General features: G+C 46.5%; 1 long non-coding RNA gene across 1 annotated transcript in view; it reads right to left on the bottom strand.

Annotated features, from left to right (window-relative positions):
* Positions 1–17,550: 17,550 nt before the first annotated feature.
* LOC140690472 (uncharacterized) overlaps positions 17,551–25,693 on the bottom strand; it is a 131,023-nt gene continuing 122,880 nt past the window's right edge. The window contains exon 4 of the long non-coding RNA XR_012065773.1: positions 17,551–17,679. This is a non-coding gene — a long non-coding RNA (uncharacterized lncRNA). The remainder of the gene's footprint in view (positions 17,680–25,693) is intronic.

Below are 25,693 nucleotides of genomic sequence, written 5' to 3'. Positions count from 1 at the left end.
CTCATGAGTGTTGGCATTTGCTTCTCTCACACCAAGAGGGTCATCACCAAAAGCCTGCACATCTCAGAGGGCAGCCCAGCCTCGTGCACGCACAGCCCCTCCGCTGCTCAAGACCAGGGCTGCTTCTGGTGGTCTCCGAATGGCTGAGGCATGTAAGCAACGAGCAGCTGCTGATGGTCGCGGGTCTCTCAGCACCTCGATGATTCACACTAGAAGCATCTGTCTGAAGACGCAGGGCTGCCAGTGAGGAAAGCTCAAGAGCTGAGGAGCCAGCTTCCCCCACAATACACCCTGGCACCTTTCCCTGCTTAAATGTTCTCCCAAACACTTAGCACTCACTGTGCATTCTGATGATGTATTTGCTTATCATCTCTCTCCCTACTCAAATACAAGGGGGCCCCACCTTGTATTTGCCTCTGTGCTCATGGTGTCTGGCTCAGAGTCAGCACTCTGGATGCCAGATGGAGAGACATCACTGCCTTTTTGATCCAAAGGACATGACCCAAGGACCTGCCTCCTTCATCAACTCTTAGCAGAGATACTAATAAATAATAAAGTCCAAGACCTGGCCGTTCTTCTGGTGTCCCTGCCACCCACCCACCCAGAGCAACCCAGAGTGGTGGGAAACTGGAGAAACAGCCCCAATTCCATGTTGGGTGGGGACAAGGAGGGTGTGGGGAGAAGGGCAAAGAAGAAAAGTAGTTTCAGTGGCCAGCCCCCCTTCCGAGCCCCCTGATTCTCATACCCTGGCAGAGCATTGCCCCTGGGAGCCACCAAGCCCAGAGATTCTGTGGCAACAGTTGCAACACCGGGACCCCAGCGGCTCCCTCACTTCTAGCTGAATGGAGCCCCCTTTCCCTTTTCCAGCCCAGCACACCACCAGCCTCCCCTGTCCAAACCCACGACCAAAGGCTCCAGTCCAAAGCAAGAGACTCCTCACAGCAACCTTTTCACTCTCCAAGGTCTAGACCAAGTCCCACTTCTCCACCAACTCCAGCCCTCACAGTTGGACCCTTTCTCTGAAAGGGCAAGAGCCGTATCACCATAGCCCTGGGGTTTTTGTTTGTTACTGAAATATAGTTGACATATAACATTGTGTAAATTTAAGGTGTACAACATGTTGATCTGACACATTTATAAATTGTAATATGATTGCCAGCATAGTGATAGCACCTCTGCACCTCACATGATTATTTCTTTGTTCTGGTGGGAATAGTTACGATCTAGGCTCTTAGAAAGTTTGATGATGATAACACAATATGTATTCACTTTGTATTTACTGTATTGTCTGTGTTCACCAGACTGTGCAGTGGATCTCCAGGACTTATCTGTCTACCAGTTGTAAGTTTATATCTTAAATGTCTCTTCTACTGCCCCACCCTCCAGCCCCTGGCAACCACCAGTCTGCTCCCTGTTCTTACAAGCTCAGTGTTTTCGATTGCACAGATGAGTGAGATCATACAGCTTGTCTTTCTCTCTCTGACTTATCTCATTTAGCCAAGGTCTTCCCAGTCCATCCATGCTGTCAAACTTGGCAGGATTTCCCTCTTTCTTGTGCTTGAGGCTCTGTTTTTTTTTTTTTTTTGGTTTTGTTTTGTTTTTTTGTTTGTTTGTTTTCTTAGCTGCTTCTTCCTCTCTCCAACCAGACTCTAAAGCACGTTGCTCACTACCCATCTCCCCCTACTCCATCACCTTGCCCAGAGGAAGGGACCCAAAACACATCATTGCTTCATGGACCACACCTCGGGGGGAGAAGCCATTTCCTTCCACTTTCCAGACAGAAAGATCACACAATAAAAGGCACAATAACACCAATAATTTTGTCACGGCTCCCAGCCATTTGTACTCCTTTTAATCACTGCAAAATAACACTTCCTTTCTTTCTTCTTCTTTTTTTTTTTTTAGAAAATTTGGAACATACAGAAAAGAATTTTTAAAAGCCACATCTATTCTGGTGTATTTCCTGCCAGTGCAAATATGCACATGTTTTCAAGGAAACTGGAATCATAACATAGTTTTTTTTTAATTGGAATATGAATACACTTCTTTATTAGGATGTTCACAAGCATAACAGCATTTTTGATCCTTCTCTCCCTGTGTTATCTTATGGGGAAATTTTTTCCCTGTTGTTAAATAGTTTTCATGGTGTTAAATATCTTTCAAAAGATTTTTCACAGCTGCAAAATATAGCACCATATGGATGGGCCTTGCTGGATGGCCCTGTTGTTGGGTATTCCAGACAATTCCTGTTCCCTGTTGCCTCCAAGCCTATGCTCCACCATTTAGCCCCGTGATGCGTCCACACAGAACATTCTCAGCCCTGCCTCACCCTGACCAGCCCCTCCACCAAGCTCCCGAACTTCCTCTCATCCTCCTCATATTCTGTTTTCCAAAAGCAGCAGCTAACCCTCAGGACTTTCTCTGTCACCGTTCACCACCTGCCACTCGCCCCCACCATGGTCAGATTCAACCACGATGCTTTAACCAGTCAGCCTTCCTGAAGGTCCCCAGAGCCCTAACACCCAGGGCCGAGGCCCATTTCTCAGTCTTCTCTTTCTTGCCCTTTTTGCTTCTCTGGGACCTTTGATGACACCCTCCACTCTGAGTCCCTCCCCTGTCTGGGCCCCCAGAGCAGGGCTCACTCAGCCTTTCCCTCATCCTTCTCCCTCCCCTTTGCTGCGTCTCTGTCTCCACCCCCAAAAGAGGATGCACCCTGGGTTTGGCCTCAACCCTCTCTTCTCTTCTTGACTGGCCTTGACCACCTCATTGGTATATGATAATGAGTAAGCTGGGAGAAGGAGAATCGCCTGCTCACCTAGACGGGGCCTAAATCCGGCTCTTGGCCGCTGTCCTCTCTAAGAGGCCCTCCTCTTCTGTTTCGGGAAGGCTCACCCTGGACCTCAGCTAAGCTTGCTTTCATTTACAAAGGGTGAGCGCCTCTCTCTCTTGAGAGCTTTTAGGGGGCTGAGTAGAGCCAGCTGGGACTACAGCAAACAGCCAAAGCCCTGACTTCCAAGGGAAAATGGCATCTGGGTTCACTTTCTAGCTGCGTGACCTTGGGGCTTGGCCAAGTCACTAATCTCTCTGTGCCTCCGTTTCCTCGAAAATGGAGGTGGGTTAAGGGTTACGTGAGTCACGCACATCACATTCTTAGAACAGAACTTCATGTGCAGTAAGCATTTACTAAGTATTAGCTGTTACTATCAATGTGCAAATCCTCCTCTCAGGAAGACGAGGAGATGAAAAAGGATCCCTGCCCCCTTCCACTTCACCTCTGCCTCCAGAATGGAGGGACCTGGGAGTCAGAGAGGAACGTTATCGTCCAAATGCATCAAGGACGAGGGAGTCGGGAAGATTATGATCCTCCTTTCTTACATGTGCACTTGGAGTTGTAGACATGTGGCTGTGTCCCTGGTTCAACTCTCATGCTGGGTTGTGAGATCCTTATGTCTCTATGGCAACCTGCACACAATAGGTGATCAACTAATGTGACAAACGTTATAAGCTAAGAAAGGTATTAGAAGAGACAAAATTAAAGCCAAAGAAGCCAAGGGTGAAGTCATCAACATTTGAAATTTTTGACCAGTCTAGAAAGTTAGCTTCCGGGTAATTATGAAGCTACAGCTGCTCAGGCTCAAGGGAACAAAGAGCTGTGTGTTCCTAAACTATAGGCATTTTGCTTTCCATTATCCCCCAATGTTGATTACGAAGAAACTGGAGAAAAAAAGAAAAGGAGAACTTTGGGTGGACATGATTTTAAGATGTTGAAAAATAAGCACCACGGGCTACTATTAAATTAAGAAAAAGATTCAAGTGATACCTCAGGACTCCCCAGTCCTGTACCAGCTGGACAGGACGCATCCAACATGGTAACAGGGGAGACGGAGCTTGTGGACATTCACACCTTGACTCGGGATTGGTGAAGTCACAGAGATGATACACCGTGTTTTGGGCATCAGGGCAGGCGGGGGTCAGTGTGGTCACCCTTCTCACACTTGGTGTTGCCCCATCCCTCCGGTCCACTGGGGCCCTCGTGCTAAGCAGACTTCCTACATGGGGCTTCAGGTGGACAGTTAGCTGTGCCCCAGATTCCTCCTCAACCTCCCCAACCTTCTTCCTCAGCAACGTGGCCAAAAAATAGATCGCCAGTGTAGTGGGTTAAATAGTGTCCATCCCTCAAAATTCATGCTCACCTGGAAACTCAGAATGTGACCAAGTTTGGAAATAGTTCCTTTGTGGATGTAATTAATTAAGGACTTTAAGATAAAATCTTCCTGGACTTAGGGCAGGCCCTAAATCCAATGACTGGTATCATTATTAGAAGAGGACAGGACATAGAGACACACAAAAGAAGGCCATGTGAAGAGGGAGGGAGGGAGGCAGGGACTGCAGTGATGCTGCCACAAGCCAAGAGATGTCTGGGGCCACCAGAGCTGGAAGAGGCAGGGAAGGGCTCTTTCCTAGAGCCTTCAGAGGGAGCACAGTCCTGCCGACACCTTGACTTCAGACTTCAAGCCTCCAGAACTAGAGAGGATAAATTCCTGTTGCTCTAAGCCACAGGTTGGTGGTACTTTTTTTATGGCTGCCCTCAGAATCGAATGCAGTCAGTGGGATGCCAGTGACTGAAAATGGGCCAATCTGTTCCCCCAGGAGTATTTACATCTTAAACCTAATTTACCTGGAGAACAGCTGACTTAAACCCAAAGGAATGAAACTCAGCTGGTGGAGTTTCCAGCAGTATGGTGGACCAGTAGGGTTTTTATATAGAATACCTTTCTTTCCACGTTCATCATAAATCACCCCGTGAGAGTAACCCGTGCTTCCATCTATAGGGCCCAAGCAAGTGGATGTGAATCTTTTGAAGGTGGTAAGAAGTCAATGGACACTAATATTCCAGGTTCCCAAGTCGTTGACTCATGTTTGCTTCAGACAGAAATTTAATTTCAAAGTGGAACAATTAAGGAAGTATGTAGAAATTGTACTAAAAATGGTTAGAAAAGTACAGGATGATGTTAGGCAAGAAATTTGCTCTGTGATCTGCAAATATGGACCAATCTATGTTCAAAGGACCGCACTGAGAAATATGATATGAATACAAATGTGATCCAAAGCAGACTGTTAATTCTACCTGTGAAGAAGTCTTGCCAAAAAAAAAAAAATTAGTCGATCTCTAATCAAACCTTTAGATCTAACTATGAATTACATTAACTATAGAGGAGAGGGGACCATGTTAAGGGACACATTGAGAATGCAGACAGCAATGCTTCTTAAACTTAAGCTGCATGGAAATCATTTGGAGAGCTTTGGGGGGCTGGATGATCCTGATTCAGTAGGTTTGGGGGAGGGTGCCTGAGATTTTGTATTTTTTAACAAGCTCCCACACGATGGAGACCACATTTTGAGAACTACTGCGATGGAAGATAGTTTTTTCCTTCTTTTTCTCTTTTCTTTTCTAATTGAGATATAATTGACATGTAACATTATTTTCATTTTAGGTATACAACGTAATCATTTGATATATGTATGTATTGCAAAATCATCACCAGAATGAGTTTAATTAAATTTATTTATTTAGTTATATTTACACTTCTTTTTTCTTGCGATGAGAACTTTTAAGATCTACTCTTAGCATCTTTCAGATATGCAACACAGTATTGTTAACTATAGTCACCATGTTGTAACATTACATCCATAGGATTTATTTACCTCATAACTGGCAGTTTGAAATTTTTTATTCCATTCACCCACTCCCCACCCCCTGCCTTGGCAACCACCAGTCTGTTCTCTGTATCTGTGAGTTTGGTCTTGGTTTTGGTTTTGCTCTTTTAGATTCACATATAAGTTATAGCACACAGTGTTTGTCTTTCTCTGTCTCTCTCTTTCAGAGAATCCTTATATTTTAAACATACATACTGCAATATTGATGGATGAAATTATAAGGTGTCTGGGATGTATTTAAAAACAACTCAGGGAGTGGGTAGGCAGGGAGTATAGATGACACAAAGTTGGCCAAGAAACGAAGTAATGGGGACATGGGAATTTCTCATGCTATACTCCCTACTTTTGTATTATATTTGAAACTTTGCATAACAAAAGGTTAAGAATAAATAAATCAAGCAGAGGGTCATCTTTAGATTTATCTAACATGTACGCAGGCATCCTTGTGTGCAGCCCTTTTCCATGTATTTCATTTAACTGTCACAGCACAATCGGCCCCTCACTGGGGAGGTTCAGATGGACTAAGCCACTGCCCTGATGCCAGGCTGCTAGCCAGTGGCAGAGTCGGGAGCTCACGTTCAGGCTTCCAACTCCAAGTACGGTGCTCACTCCACTCTATCAGTCATCACTGAAGAAGGCAAGAGTCATCTTAGGAGCTTATTTAAAACTCAGACTTTAGCCCCACCCCATCCTCCCCAGAAGTGTCTTTGATCCAGAGGATTCAGGATGAGGCTCAAAAATGTGTGTTTTAATAAGTCTCCCAGTTGACTGTCATGCAGGTGACTTGGAGGCTGCACTTTGAGAACACAATCTTAGAGGGCTGAGCCACCCGGGATGAAGGATGATATACGCTCTGGCTTCCCCAGAAAGATGTCTGAGTTCAGAAGTCCCAAGAGAGGATTCTACCCATCCTTGCTTCCTTCTATAGCTATTGGGGTAATAAAGCCCACTTTGGCTGGGTTTCTAAGCCTTTCCATAAGGGCTTAATGACTAACGCTGTGCTAAGGTGGAAAAGGCAGGGGTTGAATCACCTAGAACAATCTCAAGGACGCAGAGCAGAAGGCAGATTTAACTCAACAACAAGGACCATACTTCTCTTAAAGGAGCAGCTTCCCACGGCTGTAAATATCAGCTGCTTTCCTCCTCTGCCACGAGGAGGAATGAATACTTGTCTAACTCCAGTCTTGTCTGCTGATGCCTGCCAAAGCCTTTAGTGAACATTCTGGAACTCTTCTCTTGGAAATGCTAACAGAGTAGCTGGTGGGGTGAGTGTTGGGGGAGGATGTCATGAAGTTTCTTTTGAGATGTGGGGAGGCCAAGTTGACTCCCCTTCTGATACCCCACCTCCCAGGCAGAGAAGGCTCCTGGGAACCAGTCTCATTTTCCCTAATGTATGGGGTTCGAAGGCAAATTAAGATAAGACTTCCCCAGACAGGTGGAGAGGCCCACACTCAGGACTCCATGCCAAGCTTTATGGGGCCGAGTCTTCCACTTCTAGAATGTGATGGCATTTTATGGTATCTCATCTTTACCTCCTGAGAATCCAGAGCATGTATTGGAAAGAAGACTGTACTGTGAGTCAAGAAACTGAATACGGATGGGCAAGTTTCAACCTCTCTGGTCCTCTGTCTCTATTAAATGAGAGGCAGAAACTAAGAGAACTTTCATACCCTCTTTCCATCTGAGATCCTGTAATTCAGGTCCCAGGACCATGAGGCATAGATTCTACTTTTAAAATAAACCATATTAAGGCATAACTTATATACAGTAACTACACCTATTTTGAGTGTACATTTTGATGAGTTTTCACATAACCGAGATGGAGGAAGTTTCCATCACCCCCAAAAGTTCTCCTATGTCCCTTCCGAGTCAATTGCTACCCCTACCCCCACTCCAGCCCTAAGGAATCACTGATCCACCTTCTGTCACTATAGATTAGATTTGTTTTTCCCAGAGTTTAATAAATGTAACCTTGTGTCCAGCCTCCTGCATTCAGCATGATGTTCTGAAATTCATCCATCAGTATGTATCTGTAGTTTGTTCCCTTTTAATGCTAAAGTGCATTCCATTGAATGGATATATCACAATTTGTTTACACATTCATCTGTTAACAAACATTTGAGTTGCTCCCAGCTTTTGGCTGTTATAAATAAAGTTGCTATGAACTTTCATGTACTGTCAACCCTTGAACAGCGTAGGGGTTAGGGGCACTGATCTTCCACACGGTCAAAAATCCACATGTAACTTTATAATTGGCCCTTGGGATTTACATTTCTGCATCCATGGATTCAACCAACTGCAGATTGCGTCGTACTACTTATTGGGGAAAAAGTAGATCCATGCGGTTCAAAGCCATATTGTTTGGCGGTCAAATGGGTAAGTCTATGTGTGAACATATATTTTCATCTCTCTTGGGCAAATACCTAAGACTAGAATTGTTTACATGGTTGCATAGTAAGTATATACTAAACTTTATTTAAAAAATTGCCAAATGTTTTCCAAAGTGACTGTACCATTTGCATTCCCACCACTGACATGTGAGTGTTCCATCTGCTCTACATCGTTGCCAGTCTTTTTAATTTAGTCATACAGGATGTGCTTTGATCTTAGATTTTAGGTTATACCTACAGAGTAGGGGACAGAAGGGCATTTCAGCAGGAGCCCTGTGTGATGCTGCTGGGTCCTAGGATTGGTTTAGTCTTGTAAAATGTAAGTGTGTCAGAGTTCTTCCCGGTCCAGAGACACCGGATCAGTTTCACTAGGAGTTAGGATCAGCGTGAAACTGATGAACTGACTCAATCTTCACCATCCACAGTAGATAAAGCTTTAAGTTCCTTTGCAGTGTGATTCCAAAGGCCCAGTACCCCAGCCGATGCCTCCCAGGGCTCTCCCAGAGGGCTCCTGACACATTTTTAAGGAAGAGAGGCTGACAGGGCTTGGGTACCAGGACACTTTTCTTCCCACTTGTGCCAACCTCTTCATTTTATGACATGTTTTAATGAGGGAGGGTAAAGAGAGAAAATGAGTGCCAGATGTATCTGAAATGGGTCTGAACAATAATTACATTCTGCAGTGAAGTGACAGAAATTCTCCACTCAATATGCTTTGGAAAGGGCTGGCGGGAGAGAAATATGTGTTCCTGAAGGCACAACTGAATGAGCACATTTTAAAGTTCTAGCATAAAAAAGATGTCTAAAATACCCAAAGAGAACCAAAGTTTAACATTCCCCTCCCGCTCTTTAAAAGGAATAAATATGGACTGAATCACAGTGACGAGTGATCAGCTCGGCTCTGCTAACGGTAGATTCCTCCCACGCTGGATTCTAAATCAGGAAGGGAAGATGAGGTGGTCCATGCAACCTCCTCATCCCTGGGGAACCTTGACTGAGGGACTGTTGTCCGGACCCTGCAGAATCCAGGGATGGGAGTGATCCTGTAGTGTCGCTGGCTCCTCCTCGGCCAGGCCACAGCCTGTCTACGACTAAAGGCGAAGAGCTAGAGTGAGTGTGAGCCACATCTCTGGTCTTGGAGGGTGGCCACCAGGAAGGACAGTGCTGCTGACACTTTCAGGGAGACCTGCTGCACGCATCTAGGGGTCCAGGTGCTCCCCTGAGAAAGCACGGCGCCTGCCTTAAAGGCCAGTATTTTCTCTTGAAAGTCCAGTAGTTGAGCCCCCACCTTGGAGCCTTATGCAAGAGGCCAACTTGAAGTCAGGGACTCAAAAGCCCAGCCATCCACACAGTCCGCCTCAGTTTGCTAACAACAGCCATTGTCTCCTCATTTATTTATTTACCCCACCACCCTCAGTGAGATGGGTAGTACATAGAAAACACAAATTTTAAAATACAAATTTAAATACCAGATCTAGGGAAACATTTGCAACGGGAGGCCAGATGTGAATGTGTCCACAGTCCACAACTATGGGTCTGAATTTTCACACCCTTCACTGAAGTTCAACTCATATCTTTTCTTTCCAAAAACTGGAAGGGTTATTACTGTGGTACCCTGGATGTGACGTCGTGCTCTCATTTTATGAGAGATTACCATTGAGGGACACTGGGCAAAGGGCACCTGGGATCCCTCTATAATATTTCTTACAACTGCACTAGAATCTACAATTATCTGAAAATCCAAAGTTTAATTTAAAAAGTAACAAAAACAAATGGAAGGGGTAAGATCCTAAAGAGATTAGAGAAGGTATGGGATTTGGCCTGAGATTCAGGAAGGCCAAAGTGAAAAAGGAAACAGGATTATTATAAAGACTTGGTTCACGTGATTACAGGGGCCAAAAAGCCCCAAGAACCACAGCCCAAAGGCTGGAGGCCCAGGAGAAGAGATGGTGCAGGCCCCAGTCTGAGTCCCACGGCAGGAGAAGGCCGCAGCTCAGACACAGCCAGGCAGAGAGCAAATTCCGTCTTGCTCAGCCTTTTGTTCTCTTCAGGCCACCATCGCGTTGGATGAGAGCCACTCACACTGGGGAGAGCAATCTGCTTTATTCAGTCTGTTAATTCTGATGTTCATCTTATCCAGAAACCCCCTCACAGACACACTCAGATTAACTTTGAGCCAAAGATCTGGGCGCCCCCATGACCCAGTCAATAAAATCAACCATCACCACCTCGAAGTTACTTCATGTCCCTGTGCCTCAGTCTCCTCATCTGTAAAACGGGCATGATGACAGCACCTTCCTCGCCCATTGGGGAGGAAACTCAAGAGAGACAGAATATTCAAAATCCCTGATGGGAGGCTTGGACTGTAGTAAGTGCCCCAGCTCCCAGGAGGGAGAAGTAGGCAAGGAGCAAGGAGAAACGGGACCAGGGCTTCCTGAGCTGACACACCTCTAACTTGACTCCAGTGCTCCCCCACTTCTCTTTCTCTTTTTGCAGCAGTTCTCATACTGACATTTGAAAAGGTTCTGACTCCCAAGAATAACACTTCCTTTACATCACCTTACAGGGGGCCTCTCCTCACCAAGAGCCTGACTGTTCCGCACAGGGTTCTGATCAAGAGCAAGGCACAGAGGGCTGGGCGGGTCTCAGGGACTTTATTGTCTGCTGCCCTGACATTTGATATTGTGGGAATGGAGCGGCTGCCTCCCACCTCATAATTGCTGTTGACAAAACACAACAAGCCCAGAGGCATTCCCCCCTTGCTGACCCAGCTCCCCTCGCTGCTGCGTATTCAAATGAGCACACGGCATAAAGCATCTCCGTGGAGACGGCAAGGCAGGAACATTACAAGCGGGGGTTATGCCTTCCAGGGCAGAGGCAAGGAGGCAGGAGGCGGCGGCGCCAATGGTTTATGTGAAAGAAGTCTCCCCTTTACACACAAATATCTAAAAACTATTAATTTTGGGGCAGCAGCAAGAAAGAAATACATGAAAGGAAAATTGATTTCTATTTAAATGGTATGTTTTCATCACCTTTCTTCAGAGCCTAAGCATCCATCTTTGAGTACCTGTGCTAATTGATTTCAAATGCAATTCAACGCAATCGCTGTAGAATAATAAATCTCAGGGCAAAGAGGCTAAGGGGAAACTTAGGCGGAACAGGAGGGGGTGGTAACCCGTGGCTTCTAAAAGGTGTGTGTGTCATCCTGGGTGAGTTGGGAACAGTCCCCTGACGGGTGCTGGCACCAGGGGCTGCTCAGTTTTTTGTGTAATGGACAATCCCTTGACATTGAAATCCTCCTACTGATCCAGGAAGTTTCCATATCCAGGCTACTGCCTGGGGCTCGAGTGGCCACGCCCCAGACTGCCCCTGTCCCTCTTCTGAAGGAGAAAGGCATTTTTGCAGCCCACTTTGTGATGCCTGGTGCCTTCTTCCCCAGGGGCCCTCACAGGCCTGGTATTCCTACCATGCCTCTTTCCTATAACCCTCTTCTTCCTAAACTTGTGCCCATTCATCCCCAGGGGGCTGTCACCTGCAAGGCAAGTAGCCGACCTGGTCCCTGGAAGGTATGAAGAGCCTCGCTAGAGACCCAGAAGTCTACCTCTGGTGGAAGGATGAACTTCAGAATGAAAGGGTTCCAGACCCTGTGGCTGGTGGCAGAGGGCGGGGCTTTGGGTTTCATCCCGGTGATTCTCCATCCACCTGTGCTGGAGTCTTGCCCTTGCTCATCCCTGGGAGAGGTGAGGTCTGAGGGCATGAGGGCTGGGATGCAAGACTGGATAGGAAGGATCGGCAAGGGCTCTTGCTTACTCAGTGGCCATGTGGCAGCTTTGATGTTGTTTCCCGAGCAAGAATCTAGCCAATGAGGAGAACCACTAATCTGCCCAAATGCCCTATGCAGAGAAGCTGAACCATCACAAAAAAGTGATGCATCCATGCCAGAAAATAATTCCTAGGCAACAGGCCAGTCTCCAAGCCTCAGGTCAGCAGGTGACCCCACTCGAGGGAGGAGCAGGTAGTAAGGGGAATCTGCCAGAGCCAGAGGAGAGCTGGGACCGGAGAGCTGTGCCCTCCTGTACAACGGTTGTGTCCTGGTGGGTTGTACAGTGGGTAGCTGGTAGATTTGTGCAGGGCGTGGTCCAACCTGCATCACCATCAAACCCTTATAACTCCCCACTCTGCACTCCCGGAACTCTGCTGGGGCAGAACTACCCCCAAGAAAACAGGACTCTCTTCAAGGGTTTTCTCCACGTGATTGAGAGCAGGAGTTTGTTTCTGGGAATGGATAGCCTGACCCAGGGTGTATCTACGTAAGCCAGAAGCAACATCTCTGTAAGATCAAAATACAGAGTCATTTCATTCAGTTTGGGCACAATGGCAATTAATCCAAATTTCCAATGCGTGGACAAATTACCCCAAGATAGACTAAATTATTGATGGACTTAATGGTCTCTTTTTTGGACCGTTATGACTTCTTTCTTTACGATAAGCATTTCAGTAGTTATATAAGTGCATTTACTGCTATGTTTTCATCCCACTGAATTCTCAGCCCACATAAATCATTTTTAAAATTTAAAAATTTTCCAGGTTTACTGAGATATACTTGACATGTCGCGCTGTAAAAGTGTAAGGAGTACGCATAATGATTTGACTTACATACATCATGAAATGACTGTCAAAAGAAGTTTAATGAACATCCATCATCATCTCCTATGGACACAAAGTAAAAGAAATAGGAAAACAATTTTTTCCTTGTGATGAGAACTCCGAGGATTTGCTCTCTGAACACCTTTCATACATAACGTACAGCAGTGTTAATTACACGTGTCACGTACCTAGCACTTATCGGCCTTGTAAGTAGAAGCTTGCACCTTTTGACTGCCTGCATCCAACTCCCCCTCCCCGCAGTGGCTTCTGTTTACAGCATGAAATGAGCTGGCTCCTCATGTCCCATGTCTCTCTCCATTACTTTCATATTCATTCGTTCACTCATTCCTTCATTCAGTCTCCACCCTCACGTAGCTCACTGTTTAGTGGGGGAAGCCAGACGTTAAAGAGATGACCGTTTCTTCCTGTGTTGTCAGGATATGATAAGGGGGTTTTAAAGCAAAAAGCCCTGGCTAAGCTGGGTCAAGCTCTGATTCCCCGCCCTTCCTCCCAGTTTGCCCATCTCCCACCTGCCAACCCCCTGTGGGGCCTATTGATTTCTGACACGCCTTGATGTAAAATTACACGTCGTGATATCATTCGGTATAATGCTGACAAAGGCAAAAGGGGCCCCTCTGGCTCCTGCTGAGAGCTCCTTCTCTCACTCACCGCCCACTGGAGCCAGTTCCTGAATTACTTTTACAGCTGGGAGCAGGCAGCAGCAGCAGAGACACCCCATGGAGGGACGAAGATAAATAAAATTTCAATCCGGCCCATTGATCTCCCTTCTGATCAATTTAATGGTCAGGGAGGTGGAGAAGCGGCGGGAGAAGCCGTTTAACCCCCTTCTTGGGGCAGGGGATGTCCCAAAGGAAATCTGCCGCACTCCCCGCTGACAGTCCCTTGGTGAGAAACTCCTGACTCCGGAGCCCCGAACAGAGGAAAAGGAGGCGGGAAGTAATTTGGAAAAGGGAAGAACAGGCATTACCCAGCCGGACTTAAAACACCCATTAGGTGATTACGGGGATTAGGCTGGGATCATTTGCGGCTCTCCTCTGAAAGCTGCAAGGAGGCTGACTCCGCACGGCACACTCCCTCCAGCCCGGGAGACACGCACCATGACTCATCTCTCTCCCAGCAAGAGCCAGCTGGCCCCGAGGGAATGTTCGTCAGCCTCTCCTCTGCACTGGGCAAAGTGCAGGCTCTCGTCATGAAGGAAAGCCACCTCTTCCCAGCAGAGAGCGAGCCCCGTTGCCTCGTTCTTCTGCCCCATGTTCTGTGCGGTGAGGGGTGGCTGGAACGCTGGGTGTGTCTCAGGTAGTCCCAGTTCAGAATTTTTATCACGCTATGGCCCTGGTGGGAAAATCCTCCACCTTGGTATTGGCACCCCATAATAGACTACCCTGAAAGCAAGTCTGGAGCGTTCTCCATGATTAACTGAGGGCAAGAAGGAATTTAGACCAGATGTCACTGAGTTCAGCAGAGGCAGCTCTTGGTCACCACCCTGGGCTACTCAGAGGAAGAGCCCACAGTGTCTCCTGGTTGAGCAGCATCCAAGAGTGGTCAGGACTGGACCTCACAGAGAGGGAAAAAGAGGGCTTTGACCTTGCCCACCAGCCCCCCGGCCAGGTACCCTGCCCTCCTCGCTTTTCCTGGCTGAGGACCCCAGCGTCTTCCTGTGATTTCCCGCCACACACCTCTGGAGCCCTATGTGGCATCTCTCAGTCACCTCCACCAGGCGTCCATCCAAGGAGCAGTCAGCATCTTACCTGCAGCCAAACCTTGAGCTAAAGAGAGGGAGCCACTAAGGGGCGTGGGGTCAGGTATGCAGACAGAAGAGGACATTTTTAAAGACCTGGGCCCTCTGGCACTGCTGGAAACACAATACATAGCCGATCACCCGTGTGCAGCCTGCCCAGAGGGTCCTGATGGGCACTGGGCATGGCTGTGGTTGAACTCTGCTGACCCCCTGCACTTTGCCCCCTATGTGGCAGGTTGAGTCAGACAGTGCTGGCAACCAGTGTATAGAAAACTCCAGAGTGAAGACATCTGATGGCCAATAGGCATATGAAAAGATGCTCAATATCGCTAATCATCAGAGAAATGCAAATCACAACTACAATGAGGTATCACCTCACACTGGACAGAATGGCCAGAATGGCCATCATTAAAATGGCCATCAAATGATAAATGCTGGAGAGTGTGTGGAGAAAAGGGAACCTTCCTACACTGTAAGTGAGAATGTAAATTGTATCAGCCATTAAGGAAAACAGTATGTAGATCCCTTAAAAAACTGAAAATAGAGTTTCCATATGATCCAGCAATCCCTCTCCTGGGCATATATCCAGAGAAAACCCCAATTCAAAACGATACATGCACCTCAATGTTCATAGCAGCACTGTTTACAATAGCCAAGACATGGAAGCAACCTAAATGTCCATCGACAGATGACTGGATAAAGAAGTTGTGGTGTGTGTATACACACACACACACACACACACACACACACACGCATGCATATACATACAGTGGAATATTACTCAACCACAAAAAAGAATGAAATGCCATTTGCAGCAACATGGATGAACCTAAAGATTATCATACTAAGTGAAGTAAGTCAGAGACAAATATCATATATCACTTACATGCAGAATCTAAGAACTTGACATGAACTTATTCACAAAACAGAAAGAGACTCACAGATATAGAAAATAAACTTATGGTTACCAGAGGGGAAAAGCAGGAGGGAGGGATAAATTGGGGGTTTGGGCCTGGCAGATACAAACTACTGTGTTCAGAATAAACAACCAGGTCCTACTGGGAACTATATTCAAGGGCTTATAGTAACCTGTAATGAAATAAGAGTATGAAAAAATATATGTACAAAAATATATATATACATATATATGTATATAACTGAATGCTGTACACCAAAAACTAAAACAAACATTGTAAATCAACTATACTTCAATTAAAAAAAAATTTGTTTCTCACAATAGCCAAGACATGGAAACAACCTAGATGTCCATCAACAGATGACTGGATAAAGAAGTTGTGGTATATTTATACAATGGAATACTACTCAGCCATTAAAACAGAATAAAATAATGCCATTTGCAGCAACGTGGATGGACCTGGAGATTGTCATTCTAAGTGAATTAAGCCAGAAACAGAAAGAAATATACCATATGATATCACTCATATGTGGAATCTAAAAAAAAAAGAAAAAAGAAGACACTAATGAACTCATCTACAAAACAGAAACAGATTCGCAGACATAGTAAACAAGCCTATGGTTACTGGGGGAAAGGGGGTGGAAAGGGATAGATTTGGGAGCTCGAGATTTGCAGATATTAACTACTATATATAAAAATAATTTAAAAAATTTCTTCTGTATAGCACAGGTAACTGTATTCAATATCTCATTATAACCTTTAGTGGAAAAAATACAAAAATGAATATATTGTACACCTGGGACATTATGCTGTACACCAGAAAGTGACACGCTGTAACTAACTATACTTCAATCAAAAAAACAAGTTTTAAAAAGAGATTGCTTGGCATAGCATGAGGATCTGTAAAAAATTCAGCTGGAGCTTACAATGGATGATGGGGGAGATGGGAAGAGATGAAACTGGAGAAACCACAAAGGTGCAAATCACAAAGGGCTTAGCAGCCTGACTAGGAGTTTGGGCTTCATTCATCTCTCCTAAGGGCACTGAGAAGCCAGTGGGACCTTTTAAGTTAAAGAAGTGATGGACTCAGATCTGCATTTGAAAAAGATCTTTCTGACTGCAGTAAGGAGAGGAGGAGAGCAGAGGGTGGAACTGAAGGCAGGGAGATCAGGTTGAAGGCAACTGCAGGGTGCAGGCGAGAGATGAGCCAGGGAGCATCAGTGGGGGCAGAGACAAAGAGGGACACGGGAAAGTGACCGGGAAGGAGAACTGATGCTCAGATGAGAGCTGTGGTGCCAGTCCCTGGAACAGGGGACCCAAGAGGAGAGAATCTGGAGTGAGAGTCAACTGTAGATGCTGGTGTACCCGTGTGCCGTGTGCCACCAGGCCCCAAGGGGAGTACACAGACCCTGAAGTCCTTGTCATCCCATTGATGCATCATGCTCTTTTGTGTCCCCAATACCTGGCACATAACCGGTGGTGAAAAGTGTTTATTAAATGCACGCATGGATGAATGCATGAATGCACAATGAATATAAGACAGAGTCTCTAACTTCAAAGTTCTTCGAGTCTTACTGCAAGACAAGATTATCCTACATCAAACAATTAAAGAACAGCACCAGATAGAACATAATTAAGTTCTAAATCATCTGGTTCAGGCTGTAAGTGGTGGAGTTTCAGAGAAGTGAAAGATCGATGTGGGCTGGAGGAGTTAAGGATGGCTTAAATGTAATTCCCCGACATTACAGTACCCTGGAAACAACAGTGCTGGTCTTAAAACTGAAGAGAGATGAAAGCCAACACACAGAGCCTTATTTACCCAGTGCTGTACAGCGGACCACCATGATACTGGGGGGCTGAATTAATAACACTCACCTTCGGGGGCTGACACTGTTCAAGTGGATTTATTCCTATACAGTTAATAACGGGCTCTGGCATAATCCATTCTCATTGTATTCTCTTTTTTTAAGACGCTTTTATTGAGGTGAAATTCATATGACATAAAATTAACCATTTTAAAGTGCACAACTCAGGGGCATTTAGTGCATCCATGTTGTTGTGTAACTACCTCCTCTCTCTGGATCCAAAACAATTTTAATCACCTCCCCCCCGCAAAAAAAAAAAAAACTGTATTCACTGTATCCTTGAACCAGCAAACAAATATGGTAGGCAGAAAGGGGCCCTGAAACACAAGGCCTTGAATTCTCATCTGTAAGTTACCGATGACTTCTGGGCCTCAGTCCCACCATCTGTAAAATCAGGGCATTTGATTAAGATGATATTCAACTTCACAACACTGTAATTTTAAGTACAGTTGTCTTTCACATTTGAAGGTGGTTAGCATAAAAATAGATTTGTTGGTTGACTATATTATGCAGAAAAAAATCATAGTGAATGTGGGTAAGTGTGTGTGCGCTTTAAGGGACAGAGATGGGAGGTTTGGGGGCTAGCTGAGGCTAAAATGGAAACAGAACAAAGTACTAGTGAAGAGAGTGGAGTTTGGCTGGCTCTCCCTTTTTTTTTTTTCTTCTTTGTTCACCTGTGTATCTTAGTGCTTAATTTCTTGGTGGACTCTGGTTGAATTCAGCAATTAGAAGGATTTTTCCAGAGTTGCATTAGGTGCTACCTATCAGCTGAGTTTGTATTCCGAATAATTTTATATTTAACCCCAAGGCTAAAATTTCTTTCTTCCTGCCCCAAATCTTCACCACTTTTCTTTACCAGCCTCTCCATGCACGCCTCATGGAAAGAACACATTCCCACTCTTCCAAGTAACTTCAAATTTGTGCAGAGGCCAAGAAAATGCACAGACTCGAAACTATTGGAGCAAGAAAGCGACGCTTATAAGCTAAGTCTCCTGGGTTCATGGGGAGAATTCTAAAACTTAGTAGCTATTTGGAAGTTCTAGTCCATTGCCAAAATTTGAAGCTCAAGACTGGAGAGACTCTCTGAGCATGGGATTGCTTCCATGTGCTGCTTTGGGTAAAGATACTAAAGATCAGTCTAATAAAGTGAGCTGGGAAGCCAGAGGGTTATTATTGCAAGGGTCTCCCAAATCATAAGAACAATAAGTACAATCAAGTCCGCATTACTTTAGGTCATTACATAATTCCTGAATCCTTAGCTACTAGACATGACTGGGTGCTAATGAAGTCGGAACGCCACGTTCTGATTCTGGCAGAGATCCTCAGATCGGAAATGTCTGAGGCTCCCAGATGCCACTGAAGCAGAGGCAGGGGTTGGAGCCACATCTGGAGACGGTGCCCCTGCACCAGCACTTCTGACTTTTGACCAGCCCAGACAAGTTAGGCAAGTTAGTGCCAAGTACTCAGAACTAAGAGGGGAAAAGGCTGAAGTGACTGAATTTTTTCATATTTCAAAGGACTTCTTTGGATTATGCCAAAAGCACCTTATATACACACACACGTCACTGTGTGAGGTCTTTTGATGTCCTCATAGGTGGGTTTTTGTATGCAGAAAAAATGGTTTCAGGTTTTGTTTCGGAAATAAGATTTTCAGTTTATTAGTGATGAATGCTAACATTTAATGAGTTCTTATTAGACAGCAGGGACTGTCTAAGAGCTTACATCTACTATCTTATTTAATGCTCTATTAATATTCTGCTATTAATGTCAGCATGCCCATTTTACAGGTGAGAAGACTGAGGCACAGCCAGGTGACTCCACCCACCCAGGATCACACAGCAATTCAACGGCAGTGCTGGTTTCAAACCCTGGCAGTTTGGCTCCAACAATCAAGCTCTTACCCATTATGTTCTCCTGTTTCTCCTTAAAGAGCCAAATTAAAAAACCTGCTTCTAACTTAGGCTTTTACATTTAACTGATAAATCTCATGATTGTATGTGTGAGTCTCACACATTTTAACAACCACTTTAAAGGAGAGCTTGATGCATGGTGGATTCCATTTATAAAGTTAAATTTTTTTTAACATTTTAAACTGCAGTTATAAATGTACTATGGTCTCTTTCCTTTTTGAGCACCTCATTTGACTGATTTAATAAACAAAAACCTCCCAGATACTTACATTTTTACAAATCTAATAAATTAAACTTATGAGTATGGTGAATCCTAGGTTCTCCTAAATGTTTTAACCCTGTGTGTTAATTTTATAAGATTTCCACTGAACATCATAAGCCTCATGAATCACTCAGTTTCATTTTAAATGAAGATTACAGGACTGAGCTGTTTCTACGAAGACAAATTCTCTTCAATGTTACAAAATGAAGACAACAAATACACAAAGCAATCCCTAATATGAAAACACCCCTGCTACCAATTTGATTCTTTTAAATGTTCATATTTTTAATTTTAAAAACTGCTGGGTTAAAACATACACTCTAAGGAAACAGTTTTGTCCTAAACAAATTTGAGGGTTATCTTCCCAGGCCTTTTTTTTCTCTCTCTCTCTATTAGAGAGGCTTCTTAAATGACCAAGGGTATTAACCAATATTTGACCAGATTATTGTCTGCAACTCCAGCATCCAGGCTAAAGCCATGTTTGCAGTCACTGCTCCTGGTTTTCCAAACTCAAGGAATAGAGTGGTCACATCATCTGGTTCTCCCCAGGTTGCAATTTTAGCTAATTTTCAAGTCATGCAGTTTCTATAACCTCTCCTCAGGTAACTGTATGTTTGATTGGGTTCAAAAATCTATTTGCCACTCCATTCTGTCCTGATTTATTTTTATTCTTCCCCTCTGTTAGGGCTATGCAACTTGTATGGATATTAATGTATTAACTGATTGAATTCTGCATGTCTCTAATGGCCATGTCAAACTCGAATTGCCCAGCAATATTCATGCACATAACACACAACACTCACCCACATGCCCCAAGATATTTTTAGGCCCACCTAGTGTCCCAGACAAGCTATTGGCCAGTTTTGAACATCCAAGAGAATCATAAATTTAAGCATTTGCTTAGGTGAGTTACAAGAGAACTGAGGAAGAACATTTGCGTAACTGAAATGTGATGCTGCTTGCTAAAGAAACATGGGCTTGACTGAAGATTTGAAACAAAATTTCAGACTAGCCTGGGAACTGCAAATCAGCTAGTGGCACAATCCCCATCCCTACCCCCATTCGACCAGGAAAACATTTCCTTTTTGCTTTAAGACTTTTTAAGACAATGTGAAAGATTCAGGAGTTCATTTTCTCTCCTCCAGACCCGGCGACGCATAAGCCCCTTGAACTTGCATTATCATAAAGCCGTGGTAATTGCTTGAACATGTTCTTGTATCCTGGAAGGCGCGGGGTTTATCTGCCTGTATTTAAAGGCTTGAAGGGGTGACAGGGAACAGCTGGCTCTAGAGAGAGGTTTGGTGTGTGAAGGCGGAGAGCCTGAGTTCAGAGAGGGATGGGTTAGGATTCAAGTTTGCTTGAAATGGAGCGGTGAGCTGCCCTGCCGGGTGGTGAGTCTACTCTGCTTTCTCCTCCTCTCTCCTCCCTCCTCCTGGAGTCCCCTCTGGGCTCTCTCACTATCTCTCCCCTCCTCCTTCCCCACTCCCTGCTCCCTCACTTACCCTCCCTCAGTCCAGAGACTGTAACCTCGCAGAGCGTGGTAGATCGACAAGCCCCCGACCAAATCTTATTACTACCGCTACAATCAGGCAGGGGTGGTTTGAACGCACGTATTGATAATCACAGCTGGGACGGCATAAGCAAAATAAAGCCAGCCAAACAAGAGCTAGTGGACAGTCAGAGACCATGCAAAGCCATCGATTGTTGCTGCGGCTGCTTTCCGTGGAGCAGAATGAGCGCGGAAGAGCTGAACTCTGGGTAATTTCTAGCAAACGATGTGCTGTAGAGTGTTATTTGTAGGTCCTGAAAATCGAAGTGGAACCCCCAGCTCCCCGTAGAACACGCTTCGTTGTTAGTGTGGAACAAAGGGCTGGCTGCGGGCTGGGGACGGCAGTTCCCACTCTGCAACACAGTGGGGGGCGGGGGGTGGCAGCAGGTACAGCGACAGCTCACAGAGGCTGTGCTGACCAGCCCCTGCATCAGAGAGGGCTCCGACGGAGGAGGGCCCCCCTCCCTCTTAGCGTAGGGCCTGCCATTCCTGAGGTCAAAGGTGCCAGCCTCAACACTCACTCAGCTGCTTTAGCCCTTCCTCCTGGGGCCCTCAGTTTCCCTTCTGCTTCCACCGCAGGGTTCTTATGAGACCAAGTATGACACAGCGATGTACAAGCATCTATTTCATATGCATTTATAGGATTTTAGAGATTTGCCTAGCATCATGATGGGGCAGAAGTGTGCCCCAGGGACCCGCGTGGCCAGGCCCCAGAGGAAAACAGATAGTGCACTCGATCAGGGTACCTGGGTGAGAAACTGATGAAAGGACCCTTACAAAGAATGGACAGGGTTAAGGGAAACCAGCAAAGGAGGGCAAAGCCCCAGGGGTTAGCACGGTGGAGAGAGAGAGGGTCCATCACTAGGTCTAAAAGGGCTAGAGAAGGAAATAGGTTCCAGAGCCCGGAGACAGCAGCGGTCGTGGCTGCAGGAGAGGGCTGCCCCACAAAAGCCTTTGTTAGGAGAACTCACTCCAAAGGGTGACCATGCAAGGAGGAAGCTGGGGTGGAGGGAGTAAATACCCTGACTTCACTCTCATCTCAGCCCCTGATCTCCTGGCAGAGACTTGCACTGTCCCAGCCCAGCTGGAAGGCAGAGGATAAGGAAGCCCACTAATGCAGACCTCCCAGGGCCACGTCTCAGGACCAGAGCAGATGAAGAAGGGTGGAAAGTAGTTCTGGGAAGGTCCAGTACAGTGCCCCTGTTCTGTGTCCCCAGACCACCGTCAGCATTATCCGTTGATACTCATCCACTCACATGTCAGTTTTCCACATTAGGCTCCTTGGAAACAGGGCCTATAGCAACTCCAGTGGATTCAACAAATAAATAGTTGGAAGGTTCGGGGCTGCTGAAACTGGTTCTGTAGCAACAATGTCAGAGCAGCCTTCTCTGTGATTCTGCCCGCCTTCCTTTGATGCTTGTCACCTCGTGGTGACGTCATCCAAGCATCTCATCTTTCTAACCTCAGGGCCCAACACGGTCCCTGGAACACAGAGGATTCTCAGTAACTTTAGAGGGAATGGAGGAACGAAGTCCCAACCACCAACTGGAGACGGTCAAGAACAGAATGCTTCCCTGCCCGTGAGCACAGCCCTCTTGGGATACTTTCTGAGCAGAGTCCACACCCTTGTAGAGCTCAGGGACCTTCAGGAGACTCAACGTCTTCTCTAAAGTCTCTGCCCTGGATGCTCCTCTGCTGCGCCCCTCGTACCCCAAGTACACCGGCCCCGTGACAACCGGACTCCACAGGGTCCGGTCCCACTGCCTCCCTACCATCACCTCGAGCTCCTGACCGCAGACCCCAGTCTCATGTATCCTTGTCACTCTCATGCTCAGCAGAGTGACAAATACATCCAGTCCCCTTTTTATGGATGAGAAACTGTCTTGGGAGCCCTTGTTTTCTAGGCCAGCAGATTCTTCATGATCCTCCTACAGAGAAAACCGTGGTGGGCCTCAGCCGGGGAGGGGGGAAGGAAAAACAGCCTCTCCCATGGTCTCCCGCTGCCTCCCTTGCCCAGCACCCCACAGCCAGCTGCATAGACATCTAGGCCTTTTCATGAAGTCTTGAGTCTTAAAAAAAAAAGAAGAAGAAGAAGAAGGGAAGGAGGAAGGAGACCTGGAGGAGAAAATCATGCCCCAAACCCCTGGGTTGATGTGGAGGAGCGAATGGCCTCAGTATGTGCCCCCAACACCAGTTCTTTCAGCCACTGGTCACACTAACCAGATCATTCCATGGGGCGGGAGGCAGGGGCACAGAGGGGCCCGTTCCCCGACTTTTCTTCCAGGTTTTGCCAGGAAAGTGTTAGTTCCAAAGAATAGACACTGGGCCTTCCCTTCAAACCATCCATTCACAGGATTCTCGCAGAGGGAGGGCAGTGGCATAAACACCACGGGGAAGCTCCAGGCCCTGAGATGTTTTGGGAAGTAAGATACTGGGTGAGAGGAAGCCTTCTACTGCCCTCAGATCACAGTCAGAGAGACGCAACCCCTCTGCTTCCCCATAAACCTAAACCTTCCTCCACACCTTCTTATTCCAAACAAGGCAGCTTCCCTCCCTTGGCCTTTGGGGAAGTTAACAGGAAGGCAAACTACTGGCGCTGCAGCTTTTCCATTGCATTCGGGGCATCTGCAGACCAAAGGGGGTCAGAAACTATTGCAAATGGAAAAGTACCCTGAAGCGGGCCTCCCCGGTGCTGTGCCACACTGCCTCCGGCACAGGCTGGAGGATGCAGGAGGGCGAGGGAAGGAGGGGCTTGTTCCCAGCCCCTCCTCTCTGCCGGGGAATCATGAGAACATGAGCAAACCGCATGGGCCTGGAACAGCAATGCAGGGAAAGGATGAACCCTCTTCTGCCTGAGGCCCCATGTTCTACTGGCCAAGGGTTTCCAGGAAGATCAAACCTGCTTGGCCAGCTTCCCTGGAAAAGAGGGGAGCCCAGAGAAGTGGGCAGAGGTGTCCTGTCAAGGTCAGTTCCAAGCAGAGGGTGTCAAGTGGGTCTCGTATTTACGACAGTATGACAGTACGAGCAGGGAAGGGCCGGGAGCGATGGGCCCAGTGGTTTATTACTGATCAGCCACCTGGCTGGCGGGAAAGAGGAGCCAGAAAATTAAAGGACCAGCACAACAGACCTCAGAAGGGGGAACCGAGTAGACCACTGCACACCCCCTCAGAGCCCTGGGGTCACTTCAAAGACCTCTTGCATTTTTGCTTGGTTTGAACTTAGATGTTTTCTTTAATATATTAGTTTATGAAGTTTCATTGATTATCATAAGATAAATGATGTCACTTTGAAAAACATTTTCTCTCTTTCATCATTTTAAATAAAGGGGGCGATACATCAAATGGCAAAAACTCGTCTTAGGTTTGGGTTCTTTCTGGGCCCATATATTTTGCAAAATAGATTTTTCAACTCACTGGAAAGAGACCCAGGATGGGAAAGAAAAATGTAAGGGTTCCCTCTGCTCTTCTTGCCAATTTCCTTGAAGTTGAAGATCCATCTTCCTGGCCTGATGCAGGCTAATTGCCAAACTGGGTTGCTGTCTCCTGGCTTTCCTATTTATTTAGCTTCTTGGAGGGTCTCCAGACCTGGCTTGAAAGGGGCCACAGAGGGGTAAATGGGCTTTTTCTCGGGTTGATTCAGGGGGGCCCTGAGTCTGCCTAGCCAGCTGCATCCATGGTAACCATGTGCTCTCAGCAATAAACCCCCCTCTCTCCCCCTACTGCCATCAGGCCCACTGGACAGGGTGTTCCCGTTGGGGGTCCAATGGCCAACTGTCTGCTTGGCTCCTGCCCGTGGGCCACCGGTCCCAAACTGAGGTTCATGGACAAACCTTAGCCTGTTGGGATGGGTGAGGAGTTGAAGGTAACTTTTTCTTAGGTGCCTTGACTACCATTTCTCATTTCCTAAATGCCTGCCAGCTATTTTGAAGATAAATCTGGGGGAAAACTGTTTCTATTCTGATGATGTAAGGCAAAAACTTCAGCTCTTCCCTGCTTTTTGTATCTAACGCTCAGGACCAGGCATGGCTCCCGGAACAGCTTGCTGTGGGAGCCGCTGCCCTGAACTGGGGCTCAGGAAATTTGGATGTGAGTCCAGGAGCACCCCAGACCTGACACTAACTTAATATGTAAACCGGGCGAGTCACTCATGCTCCTCATTCTGCAGGGAGCTGCTGCAAGACCAAATAAAACCATGATTTTTATTTTTATTTTTTTTTAATGTCACAAAAGATGTGAGAAAACAGCTCCTAAGAAAACAGAACCCGGGGCTGAGTGAGCAGCAGCCAGGCCCTAATGGCCTTGGACATGCGGGAAAAGCTTCCGGGTAGGGGCCCCCGGCCTCTCTCAAGTGTGGGTCTCACATTCACGGCGGAGGTGTGAATCCTCAGGAAAGCCTTTAGTAGAAGTTCTGGAAAATGTCACATGCATCGCGTCGCCTCCCTGCTCAAAAACCACACGTGGCTCCAAATATATTCCCGATTCCCAGATTCAGCGTGGAAGTCCCGCCCGCCCGGGACTCTCCTTTCCGTTCAGGCTGGTCTACCCTCTGCCACTAGAAGACGGCTTCCATCTCCCCACAGCTCCCCCTGGAACATCCTCCTCTGGGGCCCAGATTCCACCCACCCTCTTTGTCCAGGGCTTCCTCTCTCACTAGCGCCCTCCGCCTGGGTCGCTCCCT

This window comes from Vicugna pacos, chromosome 30 (genome assembly GCF_048564905.1).
Source record: "Vicugna pacos chromosome 30, VicPac4, whole genome shotgun sequence".
In the NCBI taxonomy this organism is placed as follows: Eukaryota; Metazoa; Chordata; class Mammalia; order Artiodactyla; family Camelidae; genus Vicugna; species Vicugna pacos.
The sequence above is the reverse complement of the archived record's forward strand: the minus strand, read 5'-3'. Positions and strand labels throughout refer to the sequence as shown.